Raw genomic sequence first — 23,128 nt, forward strand, 5'->3', positions numbered from 1 at the left:
GAGAACGAAAATGATGCTTAAAATTGTTGATTGGCTCTAGTTTTCAAGATATGCTATTGGGTCAGTATATAGGACCCTTGACTTGGGAATGGCAGAGGATAAGTGAGTTATAAAGGGAAGGGATCTCAATTTCAACCAGAAATGATTAAAATACATCTTTGACTGGATCTATGAATAAATCTATGACTGGGTTTGGACAGTACTTGCTTTTTAGGCAAAACAATGAATGATGTAATCTGAAGCTGGTATTGCGTCATACATGATATGAATTGCATCATATTATTCCTAGAAGTCATGGATGATGCAATCATAACGAAGCTTCCATCACTCTGCTGAACAAATTGCCCTATATCAGCTCTAGAAATCATACAATGCCGTGCTCTCTTATTTGTCAGTGTTTGATTTTGCAAAGGGACACATTTCTGTTTAGCCAAAGTGAGCAGAGATGCCTCGTACTTGTGTGAACAGTGCAGATAACTTCTGCTATGTTTGTGGTGAAGTGACTTTTGCATCACAAAATCGCAGTATAACCACTATGGTTAAGAAAGCCTATCACCTTTATTTTGGCTGCAAAATTGGAGATCAGGACAAGAGGTGGACCCCACACATATGCTGCAACACTTGTGCAACAAATCTTCGCCAGTGGTTGAACAGGAAAAGGAAATCTATGCCTTTTGCAGTGCCAATGATTTGGTGAGAGCCAACAGATCATACCAGCAATTGTTACGTCTGCATGGTGCGTCTAGTTGGGAAAGGTGTGTCAAAGAAGAAAAAGTGGATTGTGCATTATCCAAACATTCTATCAGCTATACGCCCAGTACCCCACAGAGAAGGACTGCCGGTTCCTGATGCACCAGAATCATTCTCACTTGAGTCAGACAAGGAAGAGGATGAAACTTCTGGTCCTGAACCATCAATGTCACAGGACCCACATTTTCTCCCATCCTCCTCCTCTGAACCACACTTCATAACACAAGGTGAACTGAATGACCTTGTCAGGGATTTGGAACTACCCAAGAGTAAGGCAGAGCTGTTGGGCTCCAGACTACAGCAGTGGAATCTCCTGGCAGGTGATGTTAGGGTTTCCATGTTCCGTGACCATCAAAAGGATCTTATCCCATTCTTCTTCATGGAAGGTGATCTTGTAGCCTGCAACAACATCGATGGTGTGATGGCAGCCCTCAACATCGTTCACGATCCAGATGAGTGGAGACTGTTCATTGATTCATCGAAGATGAGTCTTAAAGCTGTTTTACTGCATAAAGGCAATGTTTTGCCATCAATTCCAGTTGGTCATGCAGTCCATATGAAGGAAACCTATGACAACATGAAACAACTTTTGAGGTGCATAAACTATGACCAACATCAGTGGCAGCTTTGTGGCGATTTGAAGGTTGTTGCTCTCTTGCTTGGTCTGCAGACTGAATACACAAAGTACTGCTGTTTTCTCTGCGAATGGGATAGTCGTGCAAGAGATTCCCACTACATCAAGAAAGGTTGGCCATTCCGACAGTCATTGGAGCCTGGGAGGAAAAGTGTTCAGCATCCACCACTTGTTGAATCAAGGAAGATTTTGTTACCACCCTTACACATCAAGCTGGGTCTGATGAAGAACTTTGTCAAGGCCATTGACAAAACACAAGCAGCTTTCAAGGACCTCTGTGGAAAATTTCCAAGGTTAAGTGAAGCTAAGATAAAGGAAGGTGTCTTTGTTGGTCCCCAGATTCGTGAACTTCTTCGAGATGATGCATTTGACCATGCACTGCAAAAGACAGCATGGAAAGCCTTCCAGTTAGTGGCAATAAATTTTCTCAGAAACAAGAAGGCAGACAACTACAGGTTGTTGGTGGAAACACATGAAAAGATCTAGGTTTACAATTTATGATTAAAACTCTACTATCTACACAATTTACATAGACATTAAATGTAAAAATTTAAATATCTTAGAAACAGTAGCCAATCAGTTGTTTTAATTGTCATATTTGAATTCAGCACATCAAAATACATAATAAATAGCACATTTTATCTCTGAAGCAGACGACTTCTCAAAAATTGTAGACCAGTGTATTTGGCCCTAGTCCTGCAGCCTAAGCTCAGGAAAAACTTACTTCAACATTGTGACAGACAAAAGCCTCATGCCTCCAATATGTTGCAACATTCCCCTACAAAAGATTTTCTGGCTACTGATACACACATCCTCCAGTTCTGTAAATCGTAATGGTGAGTAAATAGCACATGAAAGAAAAGAAGTGGTAGTCCTCTTCATTAATGGCCTTTAAAGACTGGAGTAACACTAGGTAGCCTGTAGCATTTCGGGCCCTTACTGTACAGTTCTGTAAGATAATACTATAGGCTAGATTTGAGACAAGAGGCAATATATTAGATACCCCTAAAGACACTATTCTCTATCAGCTAATGGGACAGGATGTTTTCTGTCTGGCTTAGAGAAACTACAGAGATGGGTGCCCCAGAAATATATGGTAGGTAGAGAGAAGTAGATATCTGATTGTTGCTGACAGTTTCCCCTTTACAGCTACGGGTTCAGATTCTGGGCCTGATCCTGTAAACTCTTACATGAGTGCAAACAAACGTTCCCACTGACTTCAACAGAAATACTTGCTTAGGGCCAGATATTGCATCACTGAAGTCAATGGAAGTTTTGCCACTGATTTCCGTGACATAGGATCAGGGCCTTACAGCTCTGTCCCTTAGGTATGGTTTGCAGGATCAGGCCCTTAATTTGTAAACACTGGTCTGCTGAATGTGAAAGGTGCATTCTTATGTGCTGAACATTTTATTCTGAAGAGACAACTTGAGCAACATCCTTTCCCCCACTATGCACAAAAACACACTGAATGAAGCCTTAGTTTCACTGCAGTGCTCTAGCTAAGGAATAATTTTCTCTTTAAATTGTGCATGTATTTGTAGCAAGCAGTGCCAGTTCCCTGTGTGCAAAAGTAGCAGTATGACAGATGACTTATCATCAGCACTGACTTTCTGAGTGACCAACCCAAATGGGTAGAGAAAGGGAACCAAACTGGCTGTCAGAGTCCATTATTTGAACATTTGTAAACCTGTCTCCTTGTTGAAAACTGAACTCAAATACAAACCAAAAACCTCCAGAATATCCTCTCTTGGGGGAATATGCAGATCTATTTTATTACCAGCAGCAAGTCTGCTTTTCCTGATGTTGATTGCAACAATAAAAGCATATTCTTCTTGCTAATTGATATTTATTGAGGGGGCATTTTAAGCCCAGTGCTGGAGTGGAGCAGCTGTACAGGTAGTTTCTGCACTGGCCACTGATTCATGACCATGTAAAGGCGGATTAACAACTGGGCTAATGGATCATCATTTAGATAGAGCCTTTGACTCAAAAACACATGCAAAGTATGCAGCATGTCAGCAACTGCTATTTTAGCCAATGAGCTGGAACAGCAACCAATGAGGGGCTTCAGTAGCATCAAAATGGAGAGACCAGGGTATTCAGGGAAAGGCACAAAGACAGGACTCCTTGGATGGCTTGAGGACATAACAACTAATGCTGTGTCTACCATCACACCGCCTCCAAGGAGAATGGGGATAGTCTTTTCTCCCTTCAGATAAAGGGGTTAGGAACAGCATATCACTTCACATGTTGTAATTCTCTGGTAGGTCCCACTGTACTAGGCCTTCCATATGCACTGGCCTTTTGTCATATTCTGCCACTTGCATTTGCATTTAGGATGCTGATCTGCTAGGCATTATGAATGTATAGGAAGGAATACAGCAGAAAGGGATCTAGGGGTTATAGTAGACCACAAGCTAAATATGAGTCAACAGTGTGATGCTGTTGCAAAAAAAGCAAATATGATTCTGGGATGCATTAACAGGTGTGTTGTGAGCAAGACACGAGAAGTCATTCTTCCGCTCTACTCTGAGCTGGTTAGGCCTCAATTGGAGTATTGTGTCCAGTTCTGGGCACCGCATTTCAAGAAAGATGTGGAGAAATTGGAGAGGGTCTAGAGAAGAACAACAAGAATGATTAAAGGTCTAGAGAATATGACCTATGAAGGAAGGCTGAAAGAATTGGGTTTGTTTAGTTTGGAAAAGAGAAGACTGAGAGGGGACATGATAGCAGTTTTCAGATATCTAAAAGGGTGTCATAAGGAGGAGGGAGAAAACTAGTTCATTTTGGCCTCTAAGGATAGAACAAGAAGCAATGGGCTTAAACTGCAGCAAGGGAGGTTTAGGTTGGACCTTAGGAAAAAGTTCCTAACTGTCAGGGTGGTTAAACACTGGAATAAATTGCCTAGGGAGGTTGTGGAATCTCCATCTCTGGAGATATTTAAGAGTAGGTTAGATAAATGTCTATCAGGGATGGTCTAGACGGTATTTGGTCCTGCTATGAGGGCAGGGGACTGGACTTGATGACCTCTCAAGGTCCCTTCCAGTCCTAGAATCTATGAATCTATGAATGTATGAGGGATAATGTCCAGTACCACCATCATCTGGAATAAGAGTGAGGCTTCATGTCAGATTCTGATGTGTAGAATCTAGAATCTCTTCTAAGTTCTGCAGAAAACTCAACATGAAGATTCCATCCTTGTACAATCTAGATGTAGTGACCTTACCGCTCGTATGAAAATGACAGATGGAATTCTCTGATTCTGTGTCATTTAAGTAGGAAGAAATATTCTTTTCCAAATACACAGCAAATTTTGTACAGCTCTGGTGCCTTCTATCTGAGTATCTCAAATAACTCTCCAAATGGCATCTTAACTAAGCCTGGTAATATTCAGCTTGGGAGGCAGGTGAATATTATTATACTAATTTTATAGGTGTGTAAAGTGAGCCATGGAAATGAAGCAACAGTTCCAAGTTTGCATAAGTCAGTGTCACAGCTGGGAGTAGAACACAGGAGTCCTGCCTCCCTCTCCCCAAGATTTAGTCAGGGTATACAGTATGAATCATGGACAAATCACGGGCCATGAATTTTTGTTTACTGTCCATGACTTTTACTAAAAATATCCATGACTAAAACATAACCCTGGTCATCCCTCCCTGTCACACCTTTATGCGAGTCTTGTTTGCCCCTTGGGGGTGGGGGGGCGGGTTGGGAGGGTGTCCTCTGGCTTTACCATATCCATGGACTTAACCTGTGTTTCAGGGATGAGGGTAGAACATTAGAAGTGGGACAGGTTGGAGAAGGGAGGGGTGGTTTGGTGGCTTGGCCAAGATGGATCTATGTCCCTGCTATTCTGCATCTCTGTAAAATATTATTGAGGCCATTGAAGAACAGCACAAGTTAAGGCTATTCTCAGGGGCTCCCTGCACAGCAATGAATCTGCTTCATGGGTGCAGTGTGACTTTTTATTCTTCACTTGGATTAGGGATTTGGCTTTACAAATGTATGCGACGTGTGTGCATTTGACTGTGAATACACATAGTCCCTAGATTTCAAGTCCAAAGAATAAACTGTATTAAGAAGACTTCAGCAAAGAATGTACTCAACATTTCTCCTGATAAGAATTCCCTCCTTGTATCCAAAGCAATGTTTTTGTCATTCCTCACCCAGTTTTCATTGCAATACCCATCGGTAGCAATTAAACTTCACTGCAACTGATCCACATATAAATCTGCCTTCACAGTAACTTTCCATATTTTAGAATTACAGCAGTGTTCAACCACTATGCTGTTGTTGGCACTGTATAATTTCCTCTAAAATTTGATACTACAAATATTGAAATGCAAAGCCTGTTCTTGGAGCCGTAATACTAACTGTGTGATTATTATGCTAAACATAAAATACAACATTGGGATCTTCATCTCCCTGATAGCTCTGGGTCAAACCCAAGGCAAACAAACTCTAACACTTTGGGCTGAGAAATAGCAATAGCTTGTTGTATTTTAGTTGTATTTATTTGAAGAAGGACTGCTAAGCAGAGATGGGGTCCACCTATTGAGGAAGGGGAAGCGCATATTTGGATACAGACTGGCTAACCTAGTGAAGAAGGCTTTAAACTAGGTTCTAAGGGGGCAGGTGACCAAACCCACAGGTAAGTCAAGAACCCAGAGACCTGGGAGAAGGTTCAGAATTTGCAGGGAGCATGGGCTATTATAGCAGGGATAAAGGAGAGACGAGCCAGAAGTGGGTGGGGGAATCAAATCAGTATCTTAGATGTCTGTATACTAATGCGAGAAGTATGGGGAATAAGCACGAAGAACTCAAAATACTAGTAAATAAACACAACTATGACAGAGATGTCATCACAGAGGCCTGGTGGGATAATACACATGACTAGAATATTAGTATAAAAGGGCACAGCTTGCTCAGGAAGAACAGGCAGGGATAAAAGGGAGGCGGTGTTGCTTTATATATTAAAAATGTATACACATGGAAATAGGAGACAGACTTGTAAAAAGTCTCTGGATAAGGATAAAAGGAGTAAAAAACAAGGTTGATGTCATGGTAGGGGTCTACTACAGACCACCTAATCAGGAAGAAGAGGTGGATGAGGCTTTTTTTAAACAACTAACAAAATCATCCAAAGCACAAGACTTGGCGGTGATGGGGGACTTCAATTACTCAGACATCTGTTGGGAAAATAACACAGCAAGACACAGATTATCCAGTAAGTTCTTTGAATGTATTGAAGACAATTTTTTATTTCAGAAAGTGGAGAAAACTACTAGGGGAGAGGCTGTTCTAGATTTGATTTTGACAAATAGGGAGGAACTGGTTGAGCATTTGAAAGTGGAAGGCAGCTTGGGTGAAAGTGATCAAGAAATGATAGAGTTCCTGATTCTAAGGAATGGTCGGAGGGAGAAATGCATCCTAGAATATTCAAGGAGCCGACTGAGGCGATATCTGAGCCATTAGCGATTTTCTTTGAAAAGTCACGGAAGACAGGAGAGATTCCAGAAGGCTGGAAAAGGGCAAATATAGTGCCAATCTATAAAAAGGGAAATAAGGACAGCCTGGGGCATTACAGACTAATCAGCTTAATGTCTATACCCAGAAAGATAATGGAGCAAATAAGTAAGCAATCAATTTGCAAACATCTAGAAGATAATAAGGTGATACGGAACAGTCAGCATGGATTTGTCAATCTACAAATTGTGTCAGATCAACCTGATAGCTTTCTTTGACAGGGTAACAAGCCTTGTGGATGGGGGGAAGCAGTAGACATGGAATATCTTGACTTTAGTAAAGCTTTTGATACCGTCTTATAAACAAACTAGGGGAAATGCAACCTAGATAGAACTACTATAAGGTGGGTGAAAAACCAGTCCCAGAGAGTAGTTATCAGTGGTTCACAGTCATGCTGGAAGGACATAACGAGAGGGGTCCCGCAGGGCTCAGTTCTGGGTCCAGTTCTGTTCAATATCTTCATCAATGATTTAAATACTGGCATAAAGAGTACACTTATAAAGTTTGCAGATGATTCCAGGCTGGGAGGGGTTGCAAGTGCTTTGGAGGATAGAATTAAAATTCAAAATGATCTGGACAAACTGGAGAAATGGTCTGAAGCAAATAGGATGAAATTCAATAAGGCCAAATGCAAAGTAGTTCATCTAGGAAGGAACAATCAGTTGCACACATACAAAATGGGAAATGACTGCCTAGGAAGGCATACTGCAGAAAGGAGTCTGGTGGTCATAGTGGACCACAAGCTAAATATGAGTCAACAGTGTAACGCTGTCACAAAAAAAGCGAACATCATTCTGGGATGTATTAGCGGGAGTGTTGTAAGCAAGACACGAGAAGTAATTCTTGTGCTGATTAGGCCTCAACTGGAGTATTGTGTCCAGTTCTGGGCATCACATTTCAGGAAGGATGTGAGGAAATTGGAGAAAGTCCAGAGAAGAGCAACAAAAATGATTAAAGGTCTAGAAAACATGACTTATGAGGGAAGATTGAAAAAAAATGAGTTTGTTAGTCTGGAAAAGAGAAGACTGAGAGGGGACATGATAACAGTTTTCAAGTATGTAAAAGGTTGTTACAATGAGAAGGGAGAAAAATTGTTTTTCTTAACCTCTGAGGATAGGACAAGAATCAATTGGCTTAAATTGCAGCAAGGGAGGTTTAGGTTGAACATTAGGAAACAATTCCTAAATGTCAGGGTGGTTAAACACTGGAATAAATTGCCGAGGGATGTTGTGGAATCTCCGTCATTGGGGATTTTTAAGAGCAGGTTAGACAAACACCTGTCAGGGATGGTCTAAATAATACTTAGTCCTGCCATGAGGCAGGGGACTGGCCTAGATAACCTCTCAAGCTCCCTTCCAGTCCTTTGAGTCTATGATTTGCCTTTGTTTTGTGCTTACATCATTTCTCTAGATTCTTATCTAGCCAACATTGCCATGACCTCTGACTATTTCCCAGTTTATCCTTTACCTGTGAGATAGATCAATATAAAGGTACTCATTTTATAAATGGAGAACTGAGGCACAGAGAGATTACACACACAGTTTTTGGGACAGCCAGGACTTGACCCGTGTTCTCCTGAGTGTCACATCAATACCTTATAATTAATTATGCTCAATCTGGGGCTCATAACTGTCAGGTAGGTTTCAGTCACTCTCCTTTTGTTTTTGGGGAGATGGAAGGTGGATGAGACATGGGGATTCCAAAACTAATGTTGTGTTGTGATATAGGTTCACAAGGATTGACAAGTCGGAGAACAACTTCCTTAAACAGAAGACCATTCTCCTCTTTGACAGTTTAAATGCTGAAATTAACTATGTCACTACTGACATTTTGGGTATGGTATCAGATGGGGGGGGGGGAAGGGTGCCATGTGGCAGACAGTAGCTGTCAGAAATTGCTTGGGTGGGGAATATAAGGAATTCAAACACACATCTCCCCATATTTATAATTCCTTCTTTAATTTTTAGAGAACTAATTCTAGATGTGCCTCAGCTCCCTCCTGGATTCCAAAAAACCCAAAACCACCTTACACAATTTCCTGGATGCCAACAGCCCCAAGTTACCCAACCGGCAAAACTTCTAGCAACTTCAACAGTGCACTCATGTTACTCATCAAAACAAATATCTGTAGAACAATGAAGAACAGCCTCTGTATTTCACCTTAGGCCTTTGCATCACTCTGATGATGCAAAGGTGCCAAATAAAAAGCCAAATCTCCCCAGCTAGGAATTCTTCCAGTGTGGAGTTTCCCCAATTGGTGAAAAACCAGCTCCTACAGGTTTCAGAGTAACAGCCGTGTTAGTCTGTATCCGCAAAAAGAAGAACAGGAGTACTTGTGGCACCTTAGAGACTAACAAATTTATTAGAGCATAAGCTTTCGTGGACTACAGCCCACTTCTTCGGATGCATATAGAAACTATATGCATCCGAAGAAGTGGGCTGTAGTCCACGAAAGCTTATGCTCTAATAAATTTGTTAGTCTCTAAGGTGCTACAAGTACTCCTGTTCTTCTTTCAGCTCTTACAGTGACCCCATACAACCCCCAGTAGGTGCATAATGTTGTGCAGTGGTGGTGTGTTGGGGTGAGAGGGGACATGGTTGGAGCACTAATTTACTCCAACTATTCCCAGGGTCAGGGGGATAGCCCATTGGGAGCCATAATGAGCTGGCATACTTTAGAGCACCCCCAAAGCGACTCTGTGGTGGGCATGGACACTATGTAGAACCAGGGTCCGAATCCAGAATCAGGAAGCCACATTTAGTTCCTTTATATCTTCTCCTCTCAGGTGCACCTGTAACCCTCACACCTCCTGGGTGTGGTGCTCTGTCCCATCTAGTGGCACCGAGACCACTTAGAGAGAGAGATTAATGAGTCAGAAGAAACAAACTCTACAGCCTTAGCTAACAGCCATATGGCTTTCAAGTCATGCAGTAGAGGCTCATGCATTTAGCTCTAGAGGTCCTGGGTTCAATCCCAATGACTGTGGTGTGTCAGTGTTACAAATGGGGGTTATCCAGGTTATCAACGGGGAAGTCTCTGAAGCTTGGGATGTGCTTTCTCAGCTAGGGGAAGTATGTAACCCACACACTTTATGGGTGTGGTGCTCTGGCCTCTCTAGTGGCACTGAGACTACTTGCAAAGAGAGATTAATGTGTCTACTCTACAGCCTTAGCTAAGGGCCCTATGGCATTTAGCTCCAGTGTTCCTAGGTTCAATCCCGCCCACTGACAGCTGGGGTCTGTCAGTGTTACACATCCAGCAGAATAATCTAGTGCTGAATATTTAAAATTTGGGGGCAGTTTAAAATAAAAATAACACAAAGACTGGAGTGGGCAGTAAAAAGGAGAAGTTTTGAGTGTAGGATGGGAGACTGCCATGCAAGGACATAGTGTATTGATTAAAATGCAGGTATTCCTGTGTTCAGAAGAAAGAGAAGGAAATTCTAGTCTGTATAGACATAACACTGAAAAATAGCCTCTTCTCAAACATGTTGGGATAGTATTACAACTCACCCAACAAAGTCCAGCAACACATGATAAAATGTATGGCAGTTATACTAGTTATCCTCTACATTTTTAGTTAAAAAGAAAAGGGTGAAACACTTGGGCATCAAGACAGTGTGACTTGTCCCTTTATTATAGCCCAAACCAAGACCCAGCAAAAGCCATGCGGATGTCTATTTGACACCTTAGGCCATGGCTACCCTTGCAGATGTTGAGCACTGTGAGTTAAACCCGCCTTCGGAAAGCGCAGTTGGGAAAGCGCTGCAGTCTGTCCACACTGACAGCTGCTTGCACACTGGTGTGGCCACATTTGCAGCACTTGCAGCAGCATTGGGAGTGGTGCATTATGGGCAGCTATCCCAGCATGCATGTGACTGCAACCTGCTTTTCAAATGGGGGAGGGGGTGGAGTATGACAGGGAGTGTGTTGTGTGTATGTGGGGGGAGAGAGAGTGGGGTTTTGGGGGGCTGAGAGCATGTCAGTATGCTGTCTTGTTAGTTCAGACAGCAGCAGACCCCTCCCCTCACCCCCGTCTCTCTCTCTCACACACAGCATTCCACACTAATGGCTTGCATGCCAACTGTCAGAAACGGAGCTTTGAAAAGGCATTTCCACATTCCTACAGGAGTTCAAAACAATGACAAATGTGGCCACTTGACTTAAGGGGATTGTGGGACATTTTCAGAGGCCGATCAGAGTGCAATAACCCAACACCTCGTTCACACTGATGCCTATGCCAAGGCGCAGCAAACATTATTCCACTCACCGAGGTGGAGTACCAGCAGCGCTGTAGCCGTGGAGACAGAGCGCTCTACGTGCCTTGCCAGTGTGGACGGGGAGTGAGCTAGGGCGCCTGGGGCTCCTTTATTGCGCTGTAACTCGCAAGTGTAGCCAAGTCCTTAGAAAGACAAGGTGAGTGAGGTAATATCTTTTATTGGACCAACTTCTGCTGGTGAAAAAGACAAACCTTTGAGCTAGACAGAGCTCTTCCTCCAGTTTGGGACAAGTACTCAGAGCATCACAGCTAAATATAAAGTGGGGCAGATTGTTTAAAATAAATAGTTAACACATATTCTAAGAGACCATTCAAGGTGAAGTGGCCCATTAACCCCTCTGCAGTCACAGGACAAAACAGGAGGTTTTAATGGGTAGATTGTTATGCTAACGTACAACAGCCAATAGGTGAACACTTCCTGGACATTCTATAATAGATTTAAAAGTATTCATGATCAAAAAAACTTCAGAAACAGACTTCAAAGAGAAACAGCAGACCTAAAATTCATTTGCAAATTTAACACCATTAATTTGGGCTTGAATAGGGACTGGGAGTGGCTGGCTCATTACAAAAGCAGCTTTGCCTCTCCTGGAATTGACACCTCCTCATCTATTATTGGGAGTAGACTACATCCATCCTGATCGAATTGGCCCTATCAACACTGGTTCTCCACTTGTGAGGTACTCCCTTCTCTTCATGTGTTATTATATAATGCCTGCATCTGTAACTTTCACTCCATGTAACTGAAGAAGTGAGGTTTTTTTACCCACAAAAGCCTATGCCCAAATAAATCTGTTAGTCTTTAAGGTGCCACCGGACTCCTTTTTGTTTTTGTGGATACAGACTAACACGGCTACCCCATGATAGATTGTTATAATAAGGCATAGATTCAGTGTCTTTATTAAGACCATGATTTTTGGTGTCTAGCAAAGATATGAATTTACACTCCCAGGCTCATCTTTTGAAGGTGTTGTGCAGGTTTCCTTTGAGGATGAAGCCTGAGAGGTCAAATATGGAGTGTGCACTTTGTGAAAAGTGTTTGCCCATGGGTAAGGCTACGATTTTGTCATAGATATTTTTAGTAAAAGTCATGGACAGGTCATGGGCAATGACCAAAAATTCACAGAAGCCATACCCTGTCTCTGACTTTTACTAAAACATCCCTGACAAAATTGCAAGGGAGGAGGGTCCACTCTGCCCCACTGCATGCAGGCAGGGAGCTGCAGCCCCCGTGCCTCTGCCCAGTGTTGGGGAGGGACCCCTGACTGCAGGGCTAGGAGTTAGAGGGGATCCCTGCCGGGCTGGGAGGGGTTCCCTGCCTACTGGGAACTGTGGGTCCCCTGCCACCCGCTGGGGCTGGAATCTGCATGGTCCCCCTCTGCTGCCAGTGGCTAGAGAGCTCCGGGGATCCCCCTCTGCTGCGGAGCTGTGGGGAGGGGGTTCCCCCACCAGCCATGGGGGGCTGGGGAGCTGTGAGGAGTCCCCCCGCTGCCCTGCAAGGCAGGCAGCTGGGGTGTCCCCCACTGCCACAGTGGCTGGGTTGCTATGGGGCCCCAATCCATGGGAGGGAATCTTTGACTTCCGTGACCATGGGTGATATGGTGTTTTTTGTCTTTTATCAATTTTTCCTGTGTGAGTTCATTCAAGAAAGTAATGACTATCTGGTTGTGACGCTCTGTGCCTTGGGGGAACACCCAGCACGCCCAGGTTCATCCTTGTAAAATGATTGTGTGGTATCCAATGCAAAGTTTGTCATGTCGGGTGTCTTCGGAAGGCTCATGAGGCACTGAGCATGGTTGTTACAGTAATGTTATAATAAGGTTATAGGTTATAAATTCATGTATGTAGTTATGAGGCTGAAAATGTATCCTCATGGCTTAAAATAAGTCCAGTCAAAAACTCTCCAAGAACAGAGAGGCAGTTCACACCTCATCAGGGAAGGTATGGGACAAACCCAGCCCAGCCTCACAGGAACAAAGGACGCTGGCCTAGGCAGCAACAAAAGAATCTGTTGGACTCTCAAGGGGGCCACCCCCTTTCCTTTGGTCAGTTTGGAACTGTGATGAGGTAATGCTCACCTGACTCTGAAGGGAGGGGGGGCAGAGCCAAGAGTGAAGAAAGGACATGATAAAAGGGAGATAAATTTGCCATGCTCTCTCTCTTCCACCTAACTCTACAGACACCACACCAAGCAACTGAAGTGCTGATCAAAGGGGAGAGCCTGGCTGAAGGGCAACCAGCCAGTCTGTGGTGAGAAGCATCTAAGTTTGAAAGTGTTAAGATCCGTTTAGAATGCATTTTGCTTTTATTTCATTTGACCAAATCCCACTTGTTATGCTTTCACTTATAATCACTTAAAATCTATCTTTATAGTTAATAAATCTGTTTGTTTATTCTACCTGAAGCAGTGTTTTTGGTTTGAAGTGTGTCAGAGACACCCCTTGAGATAACAAGCCTGTTACATATACATTTCTTTGTTAAATTGACTCATATAAGCTTGCAGCATCCAGTGGGCATAACTGGACACTGCAAGATGGAGGTTCCTAGTGTTGTGTCTGGGGCTGGAGATATTGGCTAGTGTCGTTCAGTTGCACAATCCAAGGAGCAACTTACATGCTAGAGGCTGTGCGTGAACAGCTCAGGAGTGGGGGTTCTTACAGCAAAGCAAGGTAAAGCTGGCTCCCAGAATCAAGGATTGGAGTGACCTAGCAGATCACCTGTCCAGATAACAGCAGAGGGGAACGTCACACTGGTTTCACCCACTTAGTTGTTACTGGGGCATTTAGTGCACTGGCTGAAGTACATCAAATGTTGTGATGGGTATGTGTAGGAGCCATGGATCTTGGAATTTGTGTGGTGGTATTACCCCAAAAAATGAGTTTTGGGGCACTCCTACAATAACTTACCTATTGCCCCCTTAATCTGTTCTTCCCAAGATAAAAGTCCCCAGGATTGCTAAGGAAACACTAAAGGACACAGCTGCCCTCACTGAAAATGCCCAGGGTAGGGCAGGCTGCAAAAGGGGGAGCAAATGCTCCCAAAACTGGTGGTTAAAACTGAAGTTAAATTCACCAACCAGTCATAAACTGTGCTTCTGATTTCCTAAACCAGTTATCAAGAAACTAAAAGAGAAATCACACAGCCCCTTTATTGCATTCCAGTTCTCTGGCTCCCAGTCAGCACCTAGGGCCAGTACAGTGAGAAGTTATTTAAAAACTCTGCTCACTATACAAAATGTTCTTCTGAACTCCAAAGGGTCAGGTCAATATTAGGTTGGATCTTACCTAAAATAACACGCTGCCAGCCAATCCTTTAGTGTCTAAAACTAAAGGTTTATTATAAAGAAAAAAGAAAGAACAAGAAGAGAGTTGTTAAATGGTAAAGCAGTCAGATACCTACAGAAACCTCAAAGTCCATATGTCAGGTTCTTAGCAGCATTGGTGAGTTTGCTGGCTTGAAAGTCCCTCTGGATTATATCCACAGCTTGGATGGGTCATTCTGTCCTTTGTTCAGAGCTTTGTTTGTAGAAAAATTATTCCAGAGGTAAGAAGCAGGAATGAAGACAAGAAGAAGATAGAATTCAAAATGGAGATGATGCAGCTGCCCTTTATATTCCTTTTGCCACGTGGCTTGTATTTCCTGTGTCCCAAAAACAATCTTCACAGCACATGGGCATGGAAAAGCCTTAGAGTTCTCTGTCCGTAGACATGCCCCCCCCCCCACAAGTCTTGCTGACTCATAAGGTGTAGCCCTTGACTTTTTCAGTGGGTTCATTGTACAGTCGATGTCCTTTGATGGGCCATCAAACAGGTTAGGCAATGCTGATGGCAATCTGTCTGGGGGTGTCACCCAGACGCACAGCACAAGTGTGAAATATAGATATATCATACATATCTGTAACTCATGATACAAATACAAACATATAAATAAGATTATCATACTTGGCAATTTATAACATTTTGATAGATACCTCACACTGCATATCTGGTCAGATTCCTTGCAATTTTATAATACACCTCAACCTCGATATAACGCTGTCCTCAGGAGCCAAAAAATCTTACCGCATTATAGGTGAAACCACGTTATATCGAACTTGCTTTGATCCATCGGAGTGTGCATCCCCCTTCCCCTCCCTGGAGCACTGCTTTACCACATTATATCCGAATTCGTGTTATATCGGGTCGCGTTATATTGGGGTAGAGGTGTATTGATATCAATAATACCATAAAGTGTCCCACATATTCAATACAGTCACGTAATCTTCTGATAAAGTAATTGACATAGGCAGTACTCTTTCCAAAACAAGGCATCTTTTTATTAAAGTAACTAATAATCCGTAATACAGTATATCCAAAATAAGGCACAAAATCCCTGAAACACAAATCCCTTACTGCAAGTTAACGAGCACTTAAACTACAATAGCATATTATTTAAATGATTCTAAGTAAAGCAATTTGTTGGAAGTGGCCAGTTTGCAAGAAATTGCTGACAGCAGATCTTAAATTGCTTTAAAGTTTACATAAGTAAAATATAATTAAAACACATGCACACATTTCAAGCACACATATATTAAATATTATATACTATCCTAAACTATACTTACACTAAACTGAAATTAAAAGAATATTAAGTTTATGCTATAAATCCGTTGCAGCTTTCTTTTAAAAATCAAATCACTGCTGCTGATGTTCAGCTCCTGGTCAATTAGCTGTGCTCTGTTCCAGGTTTCTTATCTCTCTTTGGGCTTCTTTTGCTGGCTCTCCGATTCTTCCTGCACGCTTCTCACCTTTTCAGATGCAGCCTCCAGACTCCAAAACTGTTGCTGGGAGCTGTCCTTTTATGCTACATTGTAGCTTTTTCTTCATATACCTTCCTATTCTTAGCAACAGTTACCTGACTCGCACATGCTCAATCTTGCCCATTATCTCAGAATTCTGATTGACAGCTCTGACCTTTAAAACAAGTTGTGATCACTATGAGTGGATTCTGACCAGCTAGCTACTTAACTGACTGACCTCTCTATGACCCCTTACTGCACATGCTTAATAGTTGCCAGTCTTGCACATGCTCATTGTTGTCCTTTACCTCAGAGCTCTGATTCTGCTGAACCACACCTACACCCACTTGGCTCTTTGCCAGGGTACCTCTTTTTTTTTAGAAATCCTAAGTTCTTACTGAGCATGCTCAGAGGCCACATCACCCCTCTCAGAAATACAAAGTAGAGACTGGAGATTTTCTCTAGTTATAGTGGGGGATATTGATCATCATAACCATGGAACTATATCTGCAGGCTTTGCATCAGTTGTTATGGCAGGGTATGGTACTGCTTTGAATTGGTGTGTCCTGGTCCATGAGGAGCTTGATTCTGATATTGAGCTTGACAAGGTTGGGCATTTGCTTGAAGGACAGAAGAGGGGGGATGGGAAAGATGGTCTTCGGGATGGGGTTCCCATTGAGTATGGGTTGTAATTGTTTAATGAAACCCTGTATGGGTTCCAGTGCAGAGTGGAAGGTGATGACTTGGGGTGTGTTTAAGGGAATTATTTTTTTCTGTATTGGAGAAGACTCTCTCACAGTATTTGGATGGCCCATTCCATGATGTAATGCACTATTATAGCAGAGTGTCTTTGTTTGGTGAAGGTGGTTTTAAGTGTGTTAAGGTGTGTATCCTGGACTTTCACCTTGAAGCATATTCTGTGGTTTCAGAGTGCCAGGTGTAGATAATGGATTTCTTGCTGTGTTTGGGGTGGTTACTGGATCTGTGAAGGTAAGTGTGATGATCTGTGGGTTTCTTGTCTACTGTTGTTTGGGGGTTCCATTGCTGAAGCTGATTGTGGTCTCCAGGAAGATCATGCTGATGCAGGAGTGTTCTAGAGAGAGTTTGATGAATGAGTGGTGGTTGTTGAAGTTGAGGTGGAAATCCATGGGGAGTTTAGGTCATCACCTTTATATTTTGCACAGCCAGAAATGCTGTATTGTTATGCTACTGATATGTTATTGCTATATTTTGTAGAGCCAGAAATGCCTGTATTTGGCAAGATTACTTCCATATAGTAAGTTAGAAAGATTCAATTTGTTAGCAATTAGAAAATAGATCATCATAATTAAAAAATAGACCTCCTTGTTTATAAAGCTACAATATTTACAGTATTCCTAGGGCACTGGATGCCTCAGGGCGTTATTAATGAAAAACAGTCATTCAACTATACGCCAATGGTTGGACTACAGCTAATCAGATACTGACTACTAGAGCAGGTTGATTTATTAATTGTGGATAAATTATGGATTGAATTCAATCTGTCTTAATATCTGTAAAATGTTCATGACTCAATCTTGATTTCTACACATGCATTTGTTGTGAAAAAATATTTTCTGAATAGTTAACACAAACAATTTTCAACCAACACAGTTGCGAAAACTGTTAGATTTGACTCTTTGCTAGTTGTGTGTAATTGGTCACCAAAGTGATATGGTATTATTTCTGCTCCCTGATTGGATGAGTGAAGCATTTTAAAGATGATGATAATACATCACAAGTAGCAAATAAAGAATAGGGAATAATGAATATGGAATACTTTTGTCTGCTCACAAATACCATTCTTCAACTGTGAATATTGGTATTCATATATAGAACAGATGCTCTCTAAACATTTTTACAAACAAAAGCCAGTTTGTGTGAAGGTTCATAAACAGCAAATAAGGTCTATGAACATGGTAGCACCATACAGGTGTTTAGAAACTGCATGAATGTTTGCAAACACTATTTTTGCCAAACTGACCAGCTGTTGTTCTAACTGAAACTAGAAGTAAGTGAGAGGGACATTGGTGTTCAGTTAGCATCAGAGCTCACAGGCTCACATTATCCACACCTTAGAAAACAGTTTTGGAGGGAAAAGTCTGAGCTTTTCCAAATTGGCCTGGATGTAGCCTGCTGAATGAACCCAAACTTTTGGCTCTGAAAATTTGTGTTATGAGGTGAAGACTTAAACCAGGTTAGTTTCACAAATCTGTTTCATGAACCTTATTACACCCCAAAGATGAATTTCTGCACTGCAAGTTTCTTCTTGTTTCACTGCTGCCCCATACTGTTATTCTTATAAAAAGAACAGGAGTACTTGTGGCACCTTAGAGACTAACAAATTTATTAGAGCATAAGCTTTCGTGGACTACAGCCCACTTCTTCGGATGCTCTAATAAATTTGTTAGTCTCTAAGGTGCCACAAGTACTCCTGTTCTTTTTGCGGATACAGACTAACACGGCTGTTACTCTGAAACCTGTTATTCTTATGTTGCCATTCATTCTACAGAACTGGCCTCCTGAAAGTGGGATCTTCAAAGGCTAACCTTGCAATGTGATGATTTTACAATGTATTTCACATTTGTGTCACATTTTGGTTCACCAGATTTTATAGGTAGAACTTTCACACCCTTGTTTCATAAAAATTGCCCTTGAGGTGGTTCTTATAGTTGAAGTTTGAGGCACGTTACCTTATCAATGTGGAGGAGCTTGCATTGTAATCATCTGTGCTCAGCCGGGTTCCTTGGATGAAACACAGGACTTCATTATCCATGGCTGTCAATTTAGCACTTTTTGTTAAATTCACTTAGAGGGGTCCAGCTTCTCTAAATGAGCAGAGGGATGCTAAAAAGTCCATTTTCTCTGAAATCTCATAATTCATAATTCATGTACTGAGTTTAATTTTTTTAAGAATGCTGTACAGCGTTTCCTATTTAGATGCAATGTGGGATTTAGATTATTATTCCTAGATTTTACCAATCATTTGAGAGGCTGGGCGGGGGGGTGACAAATACCTTTCCAGTGATATGGAATGACTTTCGACCTCTAAGATGCTAAGAGAAGTAGAAATAGAGCTGGTCATTGTAAATCAAATTGGTAAAATCATAGATTAAATCTAAGACCTTGCCACTAAACTAAAACAATATTAACTTGAGAGTTATATATAGGACAACCAGAACCTCTCTCTTTATTTATATGGCTTTCATCATTATATTATTGAACAACATCACAAACATTAATGAATTGAGCCTCACAAGAAAAACCTCTGTGGTTGGGAAGTATTTTGCCTCCTTTTTATAGATGGGGAATAGAGGCACAGGGAGATTAAGCAATGTGTCCAAGGTTATCCAGGAATTCTGGAGCAGAGTCCAGAAGTGAACACAAGTTTCCAATTTCTAATACACTTCCTGAATCACAAGGCCACCCTTCCTCCACTTTGTCTAAACCAGAGGTCAGCAACTTTTCAGAAGTGGTGTGCTGAGTCTTCATTTAGTCACTCTAATTTAAGGTTTCGCGTGCCAGTAATATATTTTAAAGTTTTTAGAAGGTCTTTTTCTATGTCTATAATATATAACTAAACTATTGTTGTATGTAAAGTAAATAAGGTTTTTAAAATGTTTAAGAAGCTTCACTTAAAATTAAATTAAAATGCAGAGCCCTCTGGACTGGTGGCCAGTGAGTGACACTGAAAATCAGCTCGCGTGCCGCCTTTGGCACGAGTGCCATACGTTGCCTACCCTGGGTCTAGACTCTGCCCTGATAATATGTGTGTGCAACAAATAAGGCCTCCTATCAGAAGAAAACCTTTTGTACACTAGTTTTTCTATGAGTCAAATACTCTTCCAACTTCTATATTATTTCCAGTCTGAGATTAGTGCTGAATTAAGGCTAAGAAATTTCTGTGATCATTAAAGTAATTGAAAAAAGACAGTCCTTAGCACCTTTCAAAACGACCAGGGATGTGCTGAGCATGAAATGGTCATATTGAGCTAAATTCATCCTTGGTGTAGCCCCACTGCAGTCTGTGGAGTTGTATCAGAAATGAATTTTGCCCATTGCCTCCAAATTCAGACCACAAAACTGAAAAGTTGGGTTTCTAGGCTTGAGCCACATCAATATAGCCAGGAATAAGGAATATCTAGACACTTAGGGATTCATTGATTCTAACAAAGATTTTACTTTTCATTCCATGTGTCAAAATCTCACAAGAAAATAACAATAATAAATGCTGCAGTTTGTGTTCCCACAGCATAACTTATGGTTAGGTGTACTCTGGATATTCATCGGTGGAACAGGATACAAACTACAATGCACTCTCAAATCTCAGTGGATAGTAAAATAACACTGGTCTACAATTTTTGAGAAGTCGTCTGCTTCAGAGATAAAATGTGCTATTTATTATGTATTTTGATGTGCTGAATTCAAATATGACAATTAAAACAACTGATTGGCTGCTGTTTCTAAGATATTTAAGTTTTTACATTTTATGTCTATGTATATTGTGTAGATAGTAGAGTTTTAATCATAAATTGTAAACCTAGGTCTTTTCATGTGTTTATGGTTGCTTTACATGATAATATTTCATCTGTCCTGTTTATATAACATTTTAAAAATCAGCAAAAGGGTTATATAAATAAAATTAATTATGAAACAAAAGGCAAAAAACTATTATGTACATAGTTTAGTCCTATTCAGTGTCTACTCGGCGCTTCTTGGCTTGTCTCTTGTATTCATTAAATGGAGCATCTCTTGTCACTGTCCAGCAATAGTCTGCAAGCAGTGATGGGCTCCATTTGCCCTGATAGCGTTTCTCCATTGTTGCAATGTCCTGGTGAAATCACTCGCCGTGCTCGTCATTCACTGCTCCGCAGTTTGGTGGAAAAAAATCTAGATGAGAGTGCAAAAAATGTATCTTTAGTGACATGTTGCAACCAAGGCTTTTGTATGCCTTGAGGAGGTTTTCCATCAACAACCTGTAGTTGTCTGCCTTGTTGTTTCCGAGAAAATTTATTGCCACTAACTGGAAGGCTTTCCATGCCGTCTTTTCCTTGCCACGCAGTGCATGGTCAAATGCATCATCTCGAAGAAGTTCACGAATCTGAGGACCAACAAAGACACCTTCCTTTATCTTAGCTTCACTAAACCTTGGAAATTTACCATGGAGGTACTTGAAAGCTGCTCGTGTTTTGTCAATGGCCTTGACAAAGTTCTTCATCAGACCCAGCTTGATGTGTAAGGGTGGTAACAAAATCTTCCTTGATTCAACAAGTGGTGGATGCTGAACACTTTTCCTCCCAGGCTCCAATGACTGTCGGAGTGGCCAGTCTTTCTTGATGTAGTGGGAATCTCTTGAACGACTATCCCATTCGCAGAGAAAACAGCAGTACTTTGTGTATCCAGTCTGCAGACCAAGCAAGAGAGCAACAACCTTCAAATCGCCACAAAGCTGCCACTGATGTTGGTCATAGTTTATGCACCTCAAAAGTTGTTTCATGTTGTCATAGGTTTCCTTCATATGGACTGCATGACCAACTGAAATTGATGGCAAAACATTGCCATTATGCAGTAAAATAGCTTTAAGACTCGTCTTTGATGAATCAATGAACAGTCTCCACTCATCTGGATCGTGAACGATGTTGAGGGCTGCCATCACACCATCGATGTTGTTGCAGGCTACATGATCACCTTCCATGAAGAAGAATGGGACAAGATCCTTTTGATGGTCACGGAACATGGAAACTCTAACATCACCTGCCAGGAGATTCCACTGCTGTAGTCGGAGCCCAACAGCTCTGCCTTACTCTTGGGTAGTTCCAAATCCCTGACAAGGTCATTCAGTTCACCTTGTGATATGAAGTGTGGTTCAGAGGAGGAGGAGGATGGGAGAAAATGTGGGTCCTGTGACATTGATGGTTCAGGACCAGAAGTTTCATCCTCTTCCTCTTCCTTGTCTGACTCAAGTGAGAATGATTCTGGTGCATCAGGAACCGGCAGTCCTTCTCCGTGGGGTACCAGGCGTATAGCTGATGGAATGTTTGGATAATGCACAGTCCACTTTTTCTTCTTTGACACACCTTTCCCAACTGGAGGCACCATGCAGAAGTAACAATTGCTGGTATGATCTGTTGGCTCTCTCCAAATCATTGGCACTGCAAAAGGCATAGATTTCCTTTTCCTGTTCAACCACTGGCGAAGATTTGTTGCACAAGTGTTGCAGCATATGTGGGGGGCCCACCTCTTGTCCTGATCTCCAATTTTGCAGCCAAAATAAAGGTGATAGGCTTTCTTAACCATAGTGGTTATACTGCGCTTTTGTGATGCAAAAGTCACTTCACCACAAACATAGCAGAAGTTATCTGCACTGTTCACACAAGTACGAGGCATCTCTGCTCACTTTGGCTAAACAGAAATGTGTCCCTTTGCAAAATCAAACACTGACAAATAAGAGAGCACGACACTGTATGATTTCTAGAGCTGATATAGGGCAATTTGTTCAGCAGAGTGATGTAAGCTTCGTTATGATTGCATCATCCATGACTTCTAGGAATAACATGATGCAATTCATAGCATGTATGACGCAATACCAGCTTCAGATTGCATCATTCATTGTTTTGCCTAAAAAGCAAGTACTGTCCAAACCCAGTCATAGATTTATTCATAGATCCAGTCAAAGATGTATTTCAGTTATTTCTGATTGAAATTGAGATCCCTTCCCTTTATAACTCACTTATCCTCTGCCATTCCCAAGTCAAGGGTCGTATATACTGACCCAATAGCATATCTTGAACACTAGAGCCAATCAACAATTTTAAGCATCATTTTCGTTCTCAGTGACCCAGAATTAGTAAAGTTTGACTACATTTATTTCAGAAGCATTTTGGCTGTAGAGCAGTGTAATCAAACCCAAACTTTCCAATCTTTCTGGTATCCCTGCAGCTTACTCAGTTCTTTCAATGCCAGCACTAGGCTACCAAAGCCTCACAGTTACAATTGTTTTCCAGTTGCTTTTTATTTTTAATTTCAGCAAAGCATGTACTTTCATTACAATCCAGAAATTACTTCCCCACTCTCCATTTCAGCCTTTGTGTGCTGCATGTGTCTTTACTCACAGTTTTCATTTTGTCCTCCAACTCATCTG

This window comes from Malaclemys terrapin, chromosome 2 (genome assembly GCF_027887155.1).
Source record: "Malaclemys terrapin pileata isolate rMalTer1 chromosome 2, rMalTer1.hap1, whole genome shotgun sequence".
In the NCBI taxonomy this organism is placed as follows: Eukaryota; Metazoa; Chordata; order Testudines; family Emydidae; genus Malaclemys; species Malaclemys terrapin.